Below are 17,430 nucleotides of genomic sequence, written 5' to 3'. Positions count from 1 at the left end.
ACACGGGCACTGTATATAACAGGTGACACATGGGCACTGTATATAACAGGTGACACACGGGCACTGTATATAAAAGGTGACATACGTGCACTGTACATAATATAAAGGTGACACACGGGCACTGTATATAACAGGTGACACACGAGCACTGTATATAATATAAAGGTGACACACGTGAACTGTATATAATATAAAGGTGACACACGGGCACTGTATATAACAGGTGACACACGGGCACTGTACATAATATAAAGGTGACACACGGGCACTGTATATAAAAGGTTACACACGGGCATTGTATATAACAGGTGACACACGGGCAATGTATATAATATAAAGGTGACACACGGGCACTGTATATAACAGGTGACACATGGGCAATGTATATAACAGGTGACACACGGGCACTGTATATAACAGGTGACACACGGGCACTGTACATAATATAAAGGTGACACACGGGCACTGTATATAACAGGTGACACACGGGCATTGTATATAACAGGTGACACACGGGCACTGTATATAATATAAAGGTGACACACGGGCATTGTATATAATATAAAGGTGACACACGGGCACTGTATATAACAGGTGACACATGGGCACTGTATATAACAGGTGACACACGGGCACTGTATATAAAAGGTGACATACGTGCACTGTACATAATATAAAGGTGACACACGGGCACTGTATATAACAGGTGACACACGAGCACTGTATATAATATAAAGGTGACACACGTGAACTGTATATAATATAAAGGTGACACACGGGCACTGTATATAACAGGTGACACACGGGCACTGTACATAATATAAAGGTGACACACGGGCACTGTATATAACAGGTTACACACGGGCATTGTATATAACAGGTGACACACGGGCAATGTATATAATATAAAGGTGACACACGGGCACTGTATATAACAGGTGACACATGGGCAATGTATATAACAGGTGACACACGGGCTCTGTATATAACAGGTGACACACGTGCACTGTACATAATATAAGGGTGACACACGGGCACTGTATATAACAGGTGACACACGGGCACTGTACATAATATAAAGGTGACACACGGGCACTGTATATAACAGGTTACACACGGGCATTGTATATAACAGGTGACACACGGGCAATGTATATAATATAAAGGTGACACACGGGCACTGTATATAACAGGTGACACATGGGCAATGTATATAACAGGTGACACACGGGCTCTGTATATAACAGGTGACACACGTGCACTGTACATAATATAAGGGTGACACACGGGCACTGTATATAACAGGTGACACACGGGCACTGTATACTGTATATAATATAAAGGTGACACACGGCACTGTATATAACAGGTGACACATGGGAACTGTATATAACAGGTGACACACGGGCACTGTATATAACAGGTGACACACGGGCACTGTATATAATATAAAGGTGACACACGGCACTGTATATAACAGGTGACAAACGGCACTGTATATAACAGGTGACACACGGGCACTGTATATAACAGGTGACACATGGGCCCTGTATATAATATAAAGGTGACACACGGCACTATATATAACAGGTGACACACGGCACTGGATATAACAGGTGACACAGGGGCACTGTATATAACAGGTGACACACGGGCACTGTATATAACAGGTGACACACGGACACTGTATATAATATGAAGGTGACACACGGGCACTGTATATAATATAAAGGTGACACACGAGCACTGTATATAATATAAAGGTGACACACGGGCACTGTATATAACAGGTGACACACGGGCACTGTACATAATATAAAGGTGACACACGGGCACTGTATATAACAGGTGACACACGGGCATTGTATATAACAGGTGACACACGGGCAATGTATATAATATAAAGGTGACACACGGGCATTGTATATAATATAAAGGTGACACACGGGCACTGTATATAACAGGTGACACATGGGCAATATATATAACAGGTGACACACGGGCACTCTATGTAACAGGTGACACACGTGCACTGTACATAATATAAAGGTGACACACGGGCACTGTATATAACAGGTGACACACGGGCACTGTATATAATATAAAGGTGACACACGCGCATTGTATATAATATAATGGTGACACACGTGCACTGTATATAATATAAAGGTGACACACGGGCACTGTATATAACAGGTGACACACGGGCACTGTATATAATATAAAGGTGACACACGGCACTGTATATAACAGGTGACACATGGGCACTGTATATAACAGGTGACACACGGGCAATGTATATAATATAAAGGTGACACACGGCACTGTATATAACAGGTGACACACGGCACTGTATATAACAGGTACACACGGGCACTGTATATAACAGGTGACACACGGGCACTGTATATAACAGGTGATACACGGGCACTGTATATAACAGGTGACACATGGGCACTGTATATAATATAAAGGTGACACACGGCACTGGATATAACAGGTGCCACACGGGCACTGTATATAACAGGTGACACACGGCCACTGTACATAATATAAAGGTGACACACGGCACTGTATATAACAGGTGACACATGGGCACTGTATATAACATAAAGGTGACACACGGGCACTGTATATAACAGGTGACACACGGGCACTGTATATAACAGGTGACACACGGGCACTGTATATAAAAGGCGACACACGGGCACTGTATATAATATAAAAGTGACACACGGGCACTGTATATAACAGGTGACACACGGGCACTGTACATAATATAAAGGTGACACACGGGCACTGTATATAACAGGTGACACACGGGCACTGTATATAACAGGTGACACAGGGGCACTGTATATAATATAAAAGTGACACACTGGCACTGTATATAATATAAAGGTGACACACGGGCACTGTATATAACAGGTGACACATGGGCAATGTATATAACAGGTGATACACGGGCACTGTATATAACAGAGGTGACACACGGGCAATGTATATCATATAAAGGTGACACACGGGCACTGTATATAACAGGTGACACACGGGCACAGTATATAACAGGTGACACACGGGCACTGCATATAACAGAGGTGGCACACGGGCACTGTATATAACAGGTGACACAAGGGAAATGTATATATTATAAAGGTGACACACGGGCACTGTATATAACATAAAGGTGACACACGGGCTCTGTATGTAACAGGTGACACACGGGCACTGTATATAACATAAAGGTGACACACGGGCACTGTATATAGCATAAAGGTGACACACGGGCACTGTATATAATAGGTGACACACGGGCACTGTATATAACAGGTGACACACGGCACTGTATATAACAGAGGTGACACACGGGCACTGTATATAACAGGTGACACACGGGAACTGTATATAATGTAAAGGTGACACACGGGAACTGTATATAACATAAAGGTGACACACGGGCACTGTATATAACAGGTGACACACGGGCACTGTATATAACATAAAGGTGACACACAGGCACTGTATATAATATAAAGGTGACACACGTGGACTGTATATAACAGAGGTGACACATGGGCACTTTATATAACAGGTGACACATGGGCACTATATATAACATAAAGGTGACACACGGGCACTGCATATAATATAAAGGTGACACACGGGCACTGTATATAATATATAGGTAACACACGGGCACTGTATATAACAGGTGACACACGGGCACTGTATATAACAGGTGACACACGGGCACTGTATATAACAGGTGACACAAGGGCACTGTATATAATATAAAGGTGACACACGGGCACTGTATAAAACAGGTGACACACGGGCACTGTACATAATATAAAGGTGACACACGGGCACGGTATGTAACAGTTGACACATGGGCACTGTATATAATATATAGGTGACACACTGGCACTGTACATAATATATAGGTGACACGCGGGCACTGTATATAGCAGGTGACACATGGGCACTGTATATAACAGGTGACACATTGGCACTGTATATAACAGAGGTGACACACGGGCACTGTATATAATATAAAGGTGACACACGGGCACTGTATATAACAGATGACACACGGGCACTGTATATAATAGGTGACACACGGGCACTGTATATAATATAAAGGTGACACACGGCCACTGTACATAATATAAATGTGACACACGGGCACTGTATATAATATAAAGGTGACACACGGGCACTGTATATAATATAAAGGTGACACACGGGCACTGTATGTAACAGGTGACACATGGGCACTGTATATAACAGGTGACATACGGGCACTGTACATAATATAAAGGTGATACACGGGCACTGTATATAACAGGTGATACACGGGCACTGTACATAATATAAAGGTGACACACGGGCACTGTACATAATATAAAGGTGACACACGGGCACTGTATATAATAGGTGACACACGGCACTGTATATAACAGGAGACACACAGGCACTGTATATAACAGGTGACACACGGCACTGTATATAACAGGTGACACACCGCACTGTACATAATATAAAGGAGACACATGGGCACTGTATATAACAGGTGACACACGGGCACTTTATATAATATAAAGGTGATACACGGGCAATGTATATAACAGGTGACACACGGGCACTGCATATAACAGAGGTGACACACGGGCACTGTATATAACAGGTGACACACGGGAACTTTATATAATATAAAGGTGACACACGGGCACTGTATATAATATAAAGGTGACACACGGGCACTGTATATAACATAAAGGTGACACACGGGCACTGTATATAACAGGTGACACACGGACACTGTATATAACAGAGTTGACACACAGGCACTGTATATAACAGGTGACACACGGCACTGTATATAACAGGTGACACACCGCACTGTACATAATATAAAGGAGACACATGGGCACTGTATATAACAGGTTACACACGGGCACTGTATATAACAGAGTTGACACACAGGCACTGTATATAACAGGTGACACACGGCACTGTATATAACAGGTGACACACCGCACTGTACATAATATAAAGGAGACACATGGGCACTGTATATAACAGGTGACACACGGGCACTGTATATAACAGGTGACACACGGGCACTGCATATAACAGAGGTGACACACGGGCACTGTATATAACAGGTGACACACGGGAACTGTATATAATATAAAGGTGACACACGGGCACTCTATATAATATAAAGGTGACACACGGGCACTGTATATAACATAAAGGTGACACACGGGCACTGTATATAACAGGTGACACACGGACACTGTATATAACAGAGTTGACATACAGGCACTGTATATAACAGGTGCCACACGGGAACTGTATATAATATAAAGGTGACACACGGGCACTGTATATAACATAAAGGTGACACACGGGCACTGTATATAACAGGTGACACACGGGCACTGTATATAATATAAAGGTGACACACGGGCACTGTATATAACATAAAGGTGACACACGGGCACTGTATATAATATAAAGGTGACACACGGGCACTGTATATAACAGGTGACACACGGGCACTGTATAAAACAGGTGACACACGGCATTGTACATAATATAAAGGTGACACAAGGGCACTGTATATAACAGGTGACACACGGGTACTGTACATAGTATAAAGGTGACACACGGCACTGTATATAATATAAAGGTGACACACAGGCACTGTATATAATATAAAGGTGACACAAGGGCACTGTATATAACAGGTGACACACGGGTACTCTACATAGTATAAAGGTGACACACGGCACTGTATATAATATAAAGGTGACACACAGGCACTGTATATAATATAAAGGTGACACACAGGCACTGTATATAACAGGTGACACACGGGCACTGTATATAATGTAAAGGTGACACACGGGCACTGTATATAACATAAAGGTGACACACGGGAACTCTATAGAATGTAAAGGTGACACACGGGCACTGTATATAACAGGTGACACACGGTAACTGTATATAATGTAAAGGTGACACACGGGCACTGTATATAACAGATGACACACGGGCACTGTATATAACATAAAGGTGACACACGGGTACTGTATATAACAGGTGACACACGGGCACTGTATATAACAGGTGACACACGGGCACTGTATATAATATAAAGCTGACACACGGTACTGTATATAACAGGTGACACACGGGCACTGTATATAATATAAAGGTGACACACGGTACTGTATATAACAGGTGACACACGGGCACGGTATATAATATAAAAGAGACACACGGGCACTGTATATAATATAATGGTGACACACGGGCACCGTATATAATATAAAGGTGACACACGGGCACTGTATATAACAGGTGACACACGGGCACTGTATATAATATAAAAGAGACACACGGGCACTGTATATAACAGGTGACACACGGGCACTGTATATAATAGGTGACACACGGGCACTGTATATAATATAAATGTGACACACGGGCACTGTATATAATATAAAGGTGTCACACGGGCACTGTATATAACAGGTGCCATACATGCACTGTATATAACAGGTGACACACTGGCACTGTATATAATATAAAGATGACACACGGGCACTGTATATAATATAAAGGTGACATATGGGCACTGTATATAACAGGTGACACACAGGCACTGTATATAATATAAAGGTGACACACGTGCACTGTATATAATATAAAGGTGACACACGAGCACTGTGCATAACATAAAGGTGACACACGGGCACTGTATATAACAGGTGACACACGGGCATTGTATATAACAGGAGACACACGGGCACTGTATATAATATAAAGGTGACACACGGGCATTGTAAATAATATAAAGGTGACACATGGGCACTGTATATAACAGGTGACACACGGGCACTGTATATAACAGGTGACACACGGGCACTGTACATAATATAAAGGTGACACACGGGCACTGTATATAACAGGTGACACACGGGCACTGTATATAATATAAAGGTGACACACGGCACTATATATAACAGGTGACACATGGGCACTGTATATAACAGGTGACACACGGGCACTGTATATAATATAAAGGTGACACACGGGCACCGTATATAATATAAAGGTGACACACGGGCACTGTATATAACAGATGACACACGGGCACTGTATATAACATAAAGGTGACACACGGGCACTGTATATAATATAAAGGTGACACACGGGTACTGTATATAACAGGTAACACACGGGCACTGTATATAACAGGTGACACACGGGCACTGTATATAATATAAAGGTGACACACGGTACTGTATATAACAGGTGACACACGGGCACTGTATATAATATAATGGTGACACACGGGCACCGTATATAATATAAAGGTGACACACGGGCACTGTATATAACAGGTGACACACGGGCACTGTATATAATATAAAAGAGACACACGGGCACTGTATATAACAGGTGACACACGGGCACTGTATATAATAGGTGACACACGGGCACTGTATATAATATAAATGTGACACACGGGCACTGTATATAATATAAAGGTGACACACGGGCACTGTATATAACATAAAGGTGTCACACGGGCACTGTATATAACAGGTGCCACACATGCACCATATATAACAGGTGACACACTGGCACTGTATATAATATAAAGGTGACACACGGGCACTGTATATAATATAAAGGTGACACATGGGCACTGTATATAACAGGTGACACACAGGCACTGTATATAATATAAAGGTGACACACGTGCACTGTATATAATATAAAGGTGACACACGGGCACTGTATATAACAGGTGACACACGGGCACTGTGCATAACATAAAGGTGACACACGGGCACTGTATATAACAGGTGACACACGGGCATTGTATATAACAGGTGACACACGGGCACTGTATATAATATAAAGGTGACACACGGGAACTGTATATAACAGGTGACACACGGGCACTGTATATAACAGGTGACACACGGGCACTGTACATAATATAAAGGTGACACACGGGCACTGTATATAACAGGTGACACACGGGCACTGTATATAATATAAAGGTGACACACGGCACTGTATATAACAGGTGACACATGGGCACTGTATATAACAGGTGACACACGGGCACTGTATATAATATAAAGGTGACACACGGCACTGTACTTAACAGGTGACACACGGGCACTGTATATAACACGTGACACACGGGCACTGTATATAACAGGTCACACATGGGCACTGTATATAATATAAAGGTGACACACGGCACTGTATATAACAGGTGAAACACGGCACTGGATATATACCAGGTGACACACGGGCACTGTATATAACAGGTGACACACGGACACTGTATATAACAGGTGACACACGGCCACAGTATATAATATAAAGGTGACACACGGGTCTGTTTATAACAGGTGACACATGGGCACTGTATATAACAGGTGACACACGGGCACTGTATATAACAGGTGACACACGGGCACTGTATATAATATAAAGGTGACACACGGGCACTGTATATAACAGGTGACACACGGGCACTGTACATAATATAAAGGTGACACACGGGCACTGTATATAACAGGTGACACACGGGCACTGTATATAATATAAAGGTGACACACGGGCACTGTATATAACAGGTGATACACGAGCACTTTATATAACAGAGGTGACACAGGGGCAATGTATATAATATAAAGGTGACACACGGGCACTGTATATAACAGGTGACACACGGGCACTGTATATAATATAAAGGTAACACACGTGCACTGTATATAATATAAAGGTGACACACGTGCACGGTATATAATATAAAGGTGACACACGGGCACTGTATATAACAGGTGACACACAGGCACTGTACATAATATAAAGGTGATACACTGGCACTGTATATAATATAAAGTTGACAGACGTGCTCTGTATATAATATAAAGGTGACACACGTGCACTGTATATAATATAAAGGTGACACACGTGCACTGTATAACATAAAGGTGACACACGTGCACTGTATATAATATAAAGGTGACACACGTGCACTGTACATAATATAAAGGTGACATACGGGAAATGTATATAACAGGTGACACACAGGCACTGTATATAACAGGTGACACACGGGCACTGTATATAACAGAGGTGACACACGGGCACTGTATATAACAGGTGACACACGTGTAATGTACATAATATAAAGGTGACACACGGGCACTGTATATAATATAAAGGTGACATACGAGCACTGTATATAATATAAAGGTGACACACGTGCACTGTATATAATATAAAGGTGACACACGGGCACTGTATATAACAGGTGACACACGGGCACTGTACATAATATAAAGGTGACACACGGGCACTGTATATAACAGGTGACACACGGGCATTGTATATAACAAGTGACACATGGGCACTGTATATAATATAAAGGTGACACACGTGCACTGTATATAATATAAAGGTGACACACGGGCACTGTGTATAACAGGTGACACACGGGTATTGTATATATCAGGTGACACACGGGCACTGTATATAATATAAAGGTGACACACGTGCATTGTATATAATATAAAGGTGACACACGGGCACTGTATATAACAGGTGACACATGGGCACTGTATATAACAGGTGACACACGGGCACTGTATATAATAGGTGACACACGTGCACTGTACATAATATAAAGGTGACACACGGGCACTGTATATAACAGGTGACACACGGGCACTGTATACAATATAAAGGTGACACACGGCACTGTATATAACAGGTGACACATGGGCACTGTATATAACAGGTGACACACTGGCACTGTATATAACAGAGGTGACACACGGGCACTGTATATAACAGGTGACACACGGGCACTGTATATAATATAAAGGTGACACACGGCACTGTATATAACAGGTGACACACGGCACTGTTTATAACAGGTGACACACGGCACTGTATATAACAGGTGACACATGGGCACTGTATATAATATAAAGGTGACACACGGCACTTTATATAACAGGTGACACATGGGCACTGTATATAATATAAAGGTGAGACACCGTGCACTGTATATAATATAAAGGTGACACACGTGCACTCTATATAACTGGTGACACACGGGCACTGTATATAACAGGTGACACACGGGCACTGTATATAACAGGTGACACACAGGCACTGTATATAACAGGTGACACACAGGCACTGTATATAATGTAAAGGTGACAAACGGCACTGTATATAACAGGTGACACATGGGCACTGTATATAACAGGTGACACACGGGCACTGTATATAACAGGTGACACACAGGCACTGTATATAATATAAAGGTGACACACGGCACTGTATATAACAGGTGACACACGGCACTGTATATAACAGGTGACACACGGGCACTGTATATAATATAAAGGTGACACACGGGCACTGTATATAACAGGTGACACACGGGCACTGTACATAATATAAAGGTGACACACGGGCACTGTATATAACAGGTGACACACGGGCACTGTATATAACAGGTGATACCCGGGCACTGTATATAATATAAAGGTGACACACGGGCACTGTATATAATATAAAGGTGACACACGGGCACTGTATATAACAGGTGATACACGGGCACTGTATATAACAGAGGTGACACACTGGCAATGTATATAATATAAAGGTGACACACGGGCACTGTATATAACAAGTGACACACGGGCACTGTATATAATATAAAGGTGACACACGTGCACTGTATATAATATAAAGGTGACACACGTGCACGGTATATAATATAAAGGTGACACACGGGCACTGTATATAACATAAAGGTGACACACGGGCACTGTATATAATATAAAGGTGACACACGTGCACTGTATATAATATAAAGGCGACACACGTGCACTGTACATAATATAAAGGTGACATACGGGAAATGTATATAACAGGTGACACACGGGCACTGTATATAATATAAAGGTGACACACGGGCACTGTATATAACAGGTGACACACGGGCACTGTACATAATATAAAGGTGACACACTGGCACTGTATATAATATAAAGGTGACACACGTGCTCTGCATATAATATAAAGATGACACACGTGCACTGTATATAATATAAAGGTGACACACGGGCACTGTATATAATATAAAGGTGACACACGTGCACTGTATATAATATAAAGGTGACACACGGGCACTGTATATAACAGGTGACACACGGGCATTGTATATAACAGGTGACACACGGGCACTGTATATAATATAAAGGTGACACACGGGCACTGTATATAACAGGTGACACATGGGCTCTGTATATAACAGGTGACACACGGGCACTGTATATAACAGGTGACACACGTGCACTGTACATAATATAAAGGTGACACACGGGCACTGTATATAACAGGTGACACACGGACACTGTATATAACAGAGGTGACACACGGGCACTGTATATAATATAAAGGTGACACACGGGCACTGTATATAACAGATGACACACGGGCACTGTATATAACAGGTGACACACGGCACTGTATATAACAGGTGACACACGGGCACTGTATATAACAGGTGATACATGGGCACTGTATATAATATAAAGGTGACACACAGCACTGTATATAACAGGTGACACATGGGCACTGTATATAATATAAAGGTGACACACGGCACTGAATATAACAGGTTGACACACGGCACTGTATATAACAGGTGACACACGGGCACTGTATATAACAGGTGACAAACGGGCACTGTATATAACAGGTGACACACGGGCATTGTATATAACAGGTGACACACGGGCACTGTTTATAATATAAAGGTGACACACAGCACTGCATATAACAGGTGACACATGGGCACTGTATATAATATAAAGGTGACACACTGCACTGTATATAACAGGTGACACACGGGCACTGTATATAACAGGTGACACACGGGCACAGTATATAATATAAAGGTGACACACGGGCACTGTATATAAAGGTGACACACGGGCACTGTATATAATATAAAGGTGACACACGGGCACTGTATATAACAGGTGAGACACGGGCACTGTATATATCAGAGGTGACACACTGGCAATGTATATAATATAAAGGTGACACACGGGCACTGTATATAACAGGTGACACACGGACACTGTATATAATATAAAGGTGACACACGTGCACTGTATATACTATAAAGGTGACACACGTGCACTGTATATAATATAAAGGTGACACACGTGCACTGTATATAATATAAAGGTGACACACGGGCACTGTATATAACAGGTGACACGGGCACTGTATATAATATAAAGATGACACACGTGCACTGTATATAATATAAAGGTGACACACGGGCACTGTATATAACAGGTGACACACGGGCACTGTGTATAACAGGTGATACACGGGCACTGTATATAACAGGTGACACATGGGAACTGTATATATTATAAAGTTGACACACGGGCACTGTATATAACATAAAGGTGACACGCGGGCTCTGTATATAACAGGTGACACACGGGCACTGTATATAACAGGTGACACACGGCACTGTACATAATATAAAGGTGACCCACGGGCACTGTATATAACAGGTGACCCACGGGCACTGTATATAACAGGTGACACACGTGCACTGTACATAATATAAAGGTGACACACGGGCACTGTATATAACAGGTGACACACGGGCACTGTATATAACAGAGGTGACACACGGGCACTGTATATAATATAAAGGTGACACACGGGCACTGTATATAACAGGTGACACACGGCACTGTATATAACAGGTGACACACGGGCAGTGTATATAACAGGTGATACATGGGCACTGTATATAATATAAAGGTGACACGCGGCACTGTATATAACAGGTGACACATGGGCACTGTATATAATATAAAGGTAACACACGGCACTGTATATAACAGGTGACACACGGGCACTGTATATAACAGAGGTGACACAAGGGCACTGTATATAACAGGTGACACACGGGAACTGTACACAATGTAAAGGTGACACACGGGCACTGTATATATCATAAAGGTGACACACGGGTACTGTATATAATATAAAGGTAACACACGGGCACAGTATATAACATAAAGGTGACACACGGGCACTGTATATAATTGGTGACACATGGCACTGTATATAACAGGTGACACACAGGCACTGTATATAACAGGTGACACACGGGCACTGTATATAACAGGTGACACACGGGCACTGTATATAACAGGTGACACACGGCACTGTACATAATATAAAGGTGACACACGGGCACTGTATATAACAGGTGACCCACGGGCACTGTATATAACAGGTGACACACGTGCACTGTACATAATATAAAGGTGACACACGGGCACTGTATATAACAGGTGACACACGGGCACTGTATATAACAGAGGTGACACACGGGCACTGTATATAACAGGTGATACATGGGCACTGTATATAATATAAAGGTGACACGCGGCACTGTATATAACAGGTGACACATGGGCACTGTATATAATATAAAGGTGACACACGGCACTGAATATAACAGGTTGACACACGGCACTGTATATAACAGGTGACACACGGGCACTGTATATAACAGGTGACACACGGGCACTGTATATAACAGGTCACACACGGCACTGTATATAACAGGTGACAAACGGGCACTGTATATAACAGGTGACACACAGGCATTGTATATAACAGGTGACACACGGGCACTGTATATAATATAAAGGTGACACACAGCACTGTATATAACAGGTGACACATGGGCACTGTATATAATATAAAGGTGACACACTGCACTGTATATAACAGGTGACACACGGGCACTGTATATAACAGGTGACACACGGGCACAGTATATAATATAAAGGTGACACACGGGTACTGTATATAACAGGTGACACACGGGCACTGTATATAACAGGTGACACACGGGCACTTTATATAATATAAAGGTGACACACGGGCACTGTATATAATATAAAGGTGACACACGGGCACTGTATATAACAGGTGAGACACGGGCACTGTATATATCAGAGGTGACACACTGGCAATGTATATAATATAAAGGTGACACACGGGCACTGTATATAACAGGTGACACACGGACACTGTATATAATATAAAGGTGACACACGTGCACTGTATATACTATAAAGGTGACACACGTGCACTGTATATAATATAAAGGTGACACACGTGCACTGTATATAATATAAAGGTGACACACGGGCACTGTATATAACAGGTGACACGGGCACTGTATATAATATAAAGATGACACACGTGCACTGTATATAATATAAAGGTGACACACGGGCACTGTATATAACAGGTGACACACGGGCACTGTGTATAACAGGTGATACACGGGCACTGTATATAACAGGTGACACATGGGAACTGTATATATTATAAAGTTGACACACGGGCACTGTATATAACAGGTGACACACGGGCACTGTATATAACATAAAGGTGACACACGGCACTGTATATAATAGGTGACACACGGGCACTGTATATAATAGGTGACACACGTCACTGTATATAACAGGTGACACACGGGCACTGTATATAACAGAGGTGACACACGGGCACTGTATATAACAGGTGACACACGGGAACTGTATATAATGTAAAGGTGACACACGGGCACTGTATATAACAGAGGTGACACACGGGCACTGTATATAACAGGTGACACACGGGAACTGTACACAATGTAAAGGTGACACACGGGCACTGTATATAACATAAAGGTGACACACGGGCACTATATATAACAGGTGACACACGGGCACTGTATATATCATAAAGGTGACACACGGGTACTGTATATAATATAAAGGTAACACACGGGCACTGTATATAATTGGTGACACACGGCACTGTATATAACAAGTGACACACAGGCACTGTATATAACAGGTGACACACGGGCACTGTATATCACAGGTGACACACGGGCACTGTATATAACAGGTGACACACGGCACTGTACATAATATAAAGGTGACACACGGGCACTGTATATAATATAAAGGTGACACACGGGCACTGTATATAACAGGTGACCCACGGGCACTGTATATAACAGGTGACACACGTGCACTGTACATAATATAAAGGTGACACACGGGCACTGTATATAACAGGTGACACACGGGCACTGTATATAACAGAGGTGACACACGGGCACTGTATATAATATAAAGGTGACACACGGGCACTGTATATAACAGATGACACACGGGCACTGTATATAACAGGTGACACACGGCACTGTATATAACAGGTGACACACGGGCAGTGTATATAACAGGTGATACATGGGCACTGTATATAATATAAAGGTGACACGCGGCACTGTATATAACAGGTGACACATGGGCACTGTATATAATATAAAGGTGACACACGGCACTGAATATAACAGGTTGACACACGGCACTGTATATAACAGGTGACACACGGGCACTGTATATAACAGGTGACACACGGGCACTGTATATAACAAGTCACACACGGCACTGTATATAACAGGTGACAAACGGGCAATGTATATAACAGGTGACACACAGGCATTGTATATAACAGGTGACACACGGGCACTGTATATAATATAAAGGTGACACACAGCACTGTATATAACAGGTGACACATGGGCACTGTATATAATATAAAGGTGACACACGGCACTGTATATAACAGGTGACAAACTGCACTGTATATAACAGGTGACACACGGGCACTGTATATAACAGGTGACACACGGGCACAGTATATAATATAAAGGTGACACACGGGCACTGTATATAACAGTTCACACACGGGCACTGTATATAACAGGTGACACACGGGCACTGTATATAATATAAAGGTGACACACGGGCACTGTATATAACAGGTGAGACACGGGCACGGTATATATCAGAGGTGAAACACGGGCAATGTATATAATATAAAGGTGACACACGGGCACTGTATATAACAGGTGACACACGGACACTGTATATAATATAAAGGTGACACACGTGCACTGTATATACTATAAAGGTGACACACGTGCACGGTATATAATATAAAGGTGACACACGGGCACTGTATATAACAGGTGACACACGGGCACTGTATATAATATAAAGATGACACACGTGCACTGTATATAATATAAAGGTGACACACGGGCACTGTATATAACAGGTGACACACGGGCACTGTATATAACAGGTGATACACGGGCACTGCATATAACAGAGGTGACACACGGGCACTGTATATAACAGGTGACACATGGGAACTGTATATATTATAAAGTTGACACACGGGCACTGTATATAACATAAAGGTGACACGCGGGCTCTGTATATAACAGGTGACACACGGGCACTGTATATAACATAAAGGTGACACACGGGCACTGTATATAACATAAAGGTGACACACGGCACTGTATATAATAGGTGACACACGGGCACTGTATATAATAGGTGACACACGTCACTGTATATAACAGGTGACACACGGGCACTGTATATAACAGAGGTGACACACGGGCACTGTATATAACAGGTGACACACGGGAACTATATATAATGTAAAGGTGACACACGGGCACTGTATATAACAGAGGTGACACACGGGCACTGTATATAACAGGTGACACACGGGAACTGTACACAATGTAAAGGTGACACACGGGCACTGTATATAACATAAAGGTGACACACGGGCACTATATATAACAGGTGACACACGGGCACTGTATATATCATAAAGGTGACACACGGGCTCTGTATATAATATAAAGGTAACACACGGGCACAGTATATAACATAAAGGTGACACACGGGCACTGTATATAATTGGTGACACACGGCACTGTATATAACAAGTGACACACAGGCACTGTATATAACAGGTGACACACGGGCACTGTATATAACAGGTGACACACGGGCACTGTATATAACAGGTGACCCACGGCACTGTTTATAATATAAAGGTGACACACGGAACTGTATATAACAGAGGTGACACACGGGCACTGTATATAACATAAAGGTGACACACTGGCACTGTATATAACAGGTGACACACGGGTACTGTATATAACAGAGGTGACACACGGGCACTGTATATAACAGGTGACACACGGGAACTGTATATAATATAAAGGTGACACACGGGCACTGTATATAACATAAAGGTGAAACAAGGGCAGTGTATATAACAGGTGACACACGGGCACTGTATATAACAGAGGTGACACACGGGCACTGTATATAACAGGTGACACACGGGAACTGTATATAATATAAAGGTGACACACGGGCA

The sequence above is a fragment of the Dendrobates tinctorius genome, unplaced genomic scaffold (genome assembly GCF_039654945.1).
Source record: "Dendrobates tinctorius isolate UK_male_01 unplaced genomic scaffold, ASM3965494v1 ptg000143l, whole genome shotgun sequence".
NCBI classification, from domain to species: domain Eukaryota; kingdom Metazoa; phylum Chordata; class Amphibia; order Anura; family Dendrobatidae; genus Dendrobates; species Dendrobates tinctorius.
This window is presented reverse-complemented; position numbering follows the sequence as displayed.